The 6,118-nt window shown below is 45.9% G+C and overlaps 1 pseudogene; it reads right to left on the reverse strand.

Moving 5' to 3' along the window:
* Positions 1 to 1,946: 1,946 nt before the first annotated feature.
* Positions 1,947 to 5,004, reverse strand: LOC132472970 (uncharacterized protein K02A2.6-like; annotated as a pseudogene).
* Between the last annotated feature and the right edge of the window lie 1,114 nt (positions 5,005 to 6,118).

The following is a 6,118-nucleotide window of genomic DNA, read 5'->3' on the forward strand; positions in this document are numbered from 1 at the left end:
GACAAATCGACGCCACTTCGCCCTGGGCGGGACTTTAGGCTACGTCACTCGCTATGGGTGTGTGCATGTGTGCGCGTAGCCGTTTGTCTCAGGGATCTGTGCACGAACTCTCTTGCACGACTACAGGATTACGAGCGTCAGTGTCGTACGCAATGGAGGGTGGGTGACATTCCTACAGTCTGTGATGATAGGCTATATTTCTATCAATGACTTACTATTACTAGCGATTAACATGACGAAACAACACGAACTAAGCTAACATTAGACTATAGCCATACCAGATAACACCATACCAGCTAACCCTAACTATTTCTATTAAACTCTGAACCATTTTGCAACAGGCAACTGTGTGTTGGTGTGTGTGTCTTATTGCTTCCCACGTCTGCGTCTGCATCTTTCCCACTCCTGGCTAATAGTTTCAGCTTTTGTACTGTATATCAGAAATGATCACCCTGTGTGTTTTGTGAGCACTCACGCATTTCTCTAGGTATCTTAAATTTCCTACTGGAGTCATCAAAACTTTGGACTTTGTTATTGTAAGAAATATTGTGTTGCAAAAACACTTTGTGTCTTACCCTTAGCGTTACCCTAACCTTAAAGGCACCCAGTGCAACTTTCGAGGCTTAAAAATAAACATTCAATTTCTAGTCTTTTTTACACGTAGTAAGTTTCAATAACTCCATACCATCATTACATACCGACATTTAAGCAGCAAAGATGAGACGTCGTTGTGTGGTGAGAACTGATACAAAATCGATAACAACAACAATGCCGCCATTTTCTTTATTTTTTGTAACCTACAATAAATAAAGCAGGCTTCCAGTCAATGGAAAAATGGCTTCTCCCCACCGGCGATTGTTGTTGTTTACGATTTTCTATCAGTTCTCACCACACAACGACGTCTCATCTTTGCTCCTTGAATGTCGATATGTAATGGTATGGAGTTATTGAAACTTACTACGTGTAAAAAAGACTAGAAATTTAATGTTTATTTTTCATTGAATGTTTACGTAAAGTTGCACTGGGTGCCTTTAACCCCAGTAACATTTCTTCATCATAAACTACAAGTTACGCAAAATGGCATACAAACATCCAGTCAAATATGAAAGAAAAAAGCTAGCTTCATTAAGGAATCGAACCCCTTATCCCCGCGTTAATGAGTTGTTCTCAGACCACCAACCCATCAGGTCTTAGTACATGCGATTCAAGAGTTAACCACTTGACAATCTTTAAACTTCGGTTGCCTAGAAATTGTAAAGACAGTGATGTGTGTACATTGTGCGAGTATCCGTCACTCGCGATGTGTGTGCAGTCCAAAATGAAAGAAAAAACCTTGCATCACTAGGGAATCCCCTCCATCTCAGACATTTACACCACTCGTTGCATCCGCAAGGCAACCAGCATTGTGGATGACCCCTCCCACCCCTCACACACATATTTATATTTATATTCCCGCACTACAAATTCCACACAGTCACTTTACTGGTTTGCAGTTATATTTAGCATGTTGTTGTTGTTGTTGATGTTATTATTATTGTCGCTCTATGTTGCACCTTATGTTCTTGGGAAACGCTATTTCATCTCACTGTATACTTTGTATATGGCTGAAATGACAATTGTAGTAACCTGACCAAAGACACGGACAACGGAGAACGATGTATCACCATGTAACTTTATGTAGAATCTTAGAAGTGTTGCCATACAGAGTATCCACAGGTCTTTTTACTCGTGCATTCACAGAACAAAGGAAATGCATAATGCCAGTGTCACTTTATAGTAGAGCCCCGCCTGGTGGTACAACAGAGAACTACTATCTTAAACATTACAACACTCCTCCCCCACTAAATTCCAACATTCTCCGAATACAAATCAACTTGTTAATTTAAGCTAAGTTAGTGTCATTGTCTTTTACCCCTTAACTTTAACAACAATTATTTAATTAATTATTACTTCTGCTTTTCCTGCTTCCTCATCACCGTGGCCTTCATGTCTGGACGCAACAGGTCCAACTTTGACTTGGGCCTACGCCCCATCAACATCTCTGCGGGAGCACGTCCCGTAGTGGTCTGTGGGGTAAGACGGTATTTAAACAGGAAACGTGAAAGTCTGGTGCTTAGAGACTCACCTTTCATTCTCTTCAAACCCTCCTTCACCGTCTGGACAGCTCGCTCCGCCAATCCATTCGAGGCTGGGCGGAAAGGAGCTGTGCGAACATGGCGAATTCCATTCTGTTCCATGAACTCACCAAACAGCTCACTGGTGAACGTTGGACCATTATCCGTGACCACCGTATCAGGCAGCCCATGAACTGCGAATATTTGTCTGAGCTTGTCTATGGTTTTGGGGGCTGTTATGTTGCTCATGATGTGCGCTTCTATCCACTTGGAGTGGGCATCCACCATGATGAGAAACATCTCCCCCATGAACGGGCCAGCAAAATCCAGATGTAGTCTAGACCAGGGATGGTCTGGCCACACCCAGGGATGCAAAGGGGCTGGTGGTGACAGGTGCTGATTTAACTGACATTGTGTGCAGGACTTCACCTTGTTCTCCAGGTCTAAATCCATCTTTGGCCACCAGACATAGGAGCTTGCCAGGCTCTTAATTCGTGATACCCCCGGATGGGCCTCATGTATCTCCTCCACAATCTGTGAGCGACCTGGGGGAGGGACGACTACCCTTGCACCCCAGAAAATGCACCCATCCTGTAGTCTTGCGTTTGGAATAAGTTTGCAGGTCCTCACTGTCAACCACACTGGGCCAACCCTGTAGCAGGTAACTCTTTACTTTGGCCAGCACTGGGTCTCTCTCTGTCCACTGCTTGACCTGGGCTGCCTTTACAGGTGTCTGTGGCAACTTTTCTAACGAAAAAACAGTCTCTGGAGGCACATATGTTGAGACCGGTGTCTCAGGCAATGGCAGGCGACTCAACGCATCAGCATTGGCATTGTCCTTCCCTGCTCTGTACACAATGCTGTATTGGTAGGCTGACAAGATAAGTGCCCAGCGTTGGATTCTTGCTGACGCTAGCGGCGGATTGCCGCGTGTTTCACTGAACAGGCTCATCAATGGCTTATGGTCGTTATAGATCTTGAAAACCCGGCCATACAAATACTGATGGAACCTCTTTACGGCAAAAACAATGGCTAGACCCTCTTTGGCCAACTGTGAGTAACCCTTCTCTGCAGCCGTTAATGTTCTTGATGCAAAACCAACAGGTTTCTCTGATCCATTTTTCATGACATGGGAGAGGACTGCCCCCACTCCATAGGGCGAGGCATCACACAAAAGCACAATGTCTTTTTCTGGATCATAATGCACTAGCAGCTTTGCTGAATGAAGGAGTTCTTTTACCTCTTTAAACGCTTGCTCCTGCTCTACACACCACTGCCACTTGGTGTCATTGTGCAGCAGCTTATACAGTGGGGCTAACGCCTTCGATAAATCCTGCAGGAATTTCCCATAGTAATTCACCATACCCAGGAATGAGCGGAGTTCTGTGACATTCTTAGGGCTTGGAGCTTCCTTGATAGCCCTCACTTTGTCTTCCACTGGACGGAGCCCCTCTGCGGTGATGGTATGTCCCAGGTAAGTCACCCGTTCTGCCATAAACACACATTTTTCCCTTCTCAGGCGCAGCCCAGCGTCTGAGAGTCTCTTGAGCACCTGCTCTAAGTTTTCAAAGTACTTAGCCTCAGTAGCCCCTGTGATTAATATGTCATCTAGGTACACGGCTACATGTGGAATCCCTTGCAATAGTGTGTCCATCGTCCTTTGGAAAATGGCCGGGCTGGATGCCACTCCGAACACCAGGCGGTTGTACTTGAATAATCCTTTGTGGGTATTTATGGTGACATACTGTTTTGAATCCTCATCTAGAAGTAGCTGCTGGTAAGCATGGCTCATATCCAGCTTGGTGAACAGCTTACCTCCAGCCAGAGTTGCAAACAGGTCGTCCACCCGTGGCAACGGATACTCTATCAGCTTTGAGACTTGATTCACGGTCAGCTTGTAGTCTCCACAAATCCTTGCGGTTCCATCTGCTTTCAAAACAGGAACAATGGGCGCTGCCCACCTTGAAAACTGGACAGGCTCCACAATGCCCATCCCCTGCAAACGTTCCAGCTCTTCCTCTACTTTGCTTTTCATTGCATAGGGGACCACTCTGGGCTTAAAGAAACGCGGCGCTGCATCTGGGTCAACATGAAGCTTCACAGTCACGCCCTTAAGTGTGCCCAGTTCCTCTCTGAGCACATCACTGTAGCGCTGCAGAATGTCCTCTGTAGTGTGAGCATACTTAATCTCATGCCAATCCAGCTTGATTTTGCGAAGCCAGTCATGACCCAATAAACTAGGTCCCCCACCCTTGGCTATTACAAATCTGCCTTGAGCCCTCGTGACCTCCCACTGAAATGCTCACATCTAACACCCCCAAATGAGGTATAGCCTGACCTGTATATGTCCTCAGTCTGAGCGTTGATGGCTTAATAGGAGGTGGCTTGTTTCCCCATGTCCTCTTGTAGGTCTCCTCGCTTATGACCGATGCCGTAGCCCCAGAATCAATTTCAAACATTATGTCCTTTCCTTCAACAGTCACGGTTGCATAATAGGGCATAGACGGTTCCTCATTGGTATCCACAGCGAACATGTTGAAGGCACAAGCTGCCTCTCCTTCATCTCCCTCAAGATAATGTGTGGGCGCTTGATTCTGCTGGGCTTTCCATTTTTCATTCTTTCCCCTATTTTCCACACTCCTGCATTTTTTAGCTAAGTGCCCCTTTTTATTACAGGTATGACACACTGCTTCAAGAAATGTACAATCATTTGCATAGTGTGCCCCTCCACACCTAAAACATTCCACTCTCCTTGCTGGTTTTACAGCCTCTCTCTTTACATGGTGTACAGCCTGTGATGGCGCTCCTATCTGACAACTTTGGATGTCTTTGACATTACTTGCCGCCATTTCCATTCCTTGCGACATTTCTAGTGCCTTTTTAAAAGTCAATGGTGGCTTTTCCGCCAGCAAACGGCGCTGAATGGAGTCATTATTCATTCCACACACTAATCTGTCACGGAGCATGTCATCTAAGTATGCCCCAAACTCACAATGTTCTGAAAGCTGCCTCAATTCTGCCACAAAGTTAGCTACAGACTGACCTGACTTCCTGAACTGGTTGTGGAATTTGAAGCGCTGGACAATTTCCGATGACCTTGGATTGTGGTGGTTCCCAACGAGCCTGACTAGATCCGCATATGGAACTTCCCCCGGTTTCCTCGGTGTGGTTAAGTTCCTTATCAGTCTGTAAGTCCTCGCTCCACACACACTCAGGAGAATGGAGCGCTGTTTAGGCTCCTCTGTTACTCCATTAGCAGCGGAAAAAGTGTCCCAGCCTTTCCTCATACTCCGTCCAGTCTTCGTTCCCCTCGACGAATTCCCCGATCGTTCCAAACGTAGCCATCTGAACGCGAGGCTCTCCTACCGCAATCTGTTGATTCCCGTCTTCCAGCTCCTCTTCACTGGCTTCACTCATGAAGATAACGCAGGCTAGCTTGCACACTTTTTTATTTTCTTTTTTCAAACAAAAACGGAATGTAAAAAAAAAACTCTTCCAATTTACCTCATCGCCAAAAATGTAGTAACCTGACCAAAGACACGGACAACGGAGAACGATGTGTCACCATGTAACTTTATGTAGAATCTTAGAAGTGTCGCTATACTATCCACAGGTCTTTTTACTCGTGCATTCACAGAACACAGGAAATGCATAATGCCAGTGTCACTTTATAGTAGAGCCCCGCCTGGTGGTACAACAGAGAACTACTATCTTAAACATTACAACAAATTCCACACAGTCACTTTACTGGGCCCTGTACCACGAAGCTCGCTTAGAGGGTTAGCGAGGTATGTTGAGCTCCAAGCCTGGGTTAGTTGTACCACGAAAGTCGATCTCTTTTAGCGTCGCTGTATCACCATGGTGACTTATGCTCGCAACCAAACCTGGTCGGGAGCAGTTTTTCGGCTTAGTCTAGCCGGAGATCGGCTACTTAAATCGGCGTGAGCAGCTTCCTAGCCCCTCCTCTGACAATGGCGTCACCATTTGTGGGTGTTCCCGTGGAC

Source organism: Gadus macrocephalus, chromosome 15 (genome assembly GCF_031168955.1).
Source record: "Gadus macrocephalus chromosome 15, ASM3116895v1".
Classification (NCBI taxonomy): Eukaryota; Metazoa; Chordata; class Actinopteri; order Gadiformes; family Gadidae; genus Gadus; species Gadus macrocephalus.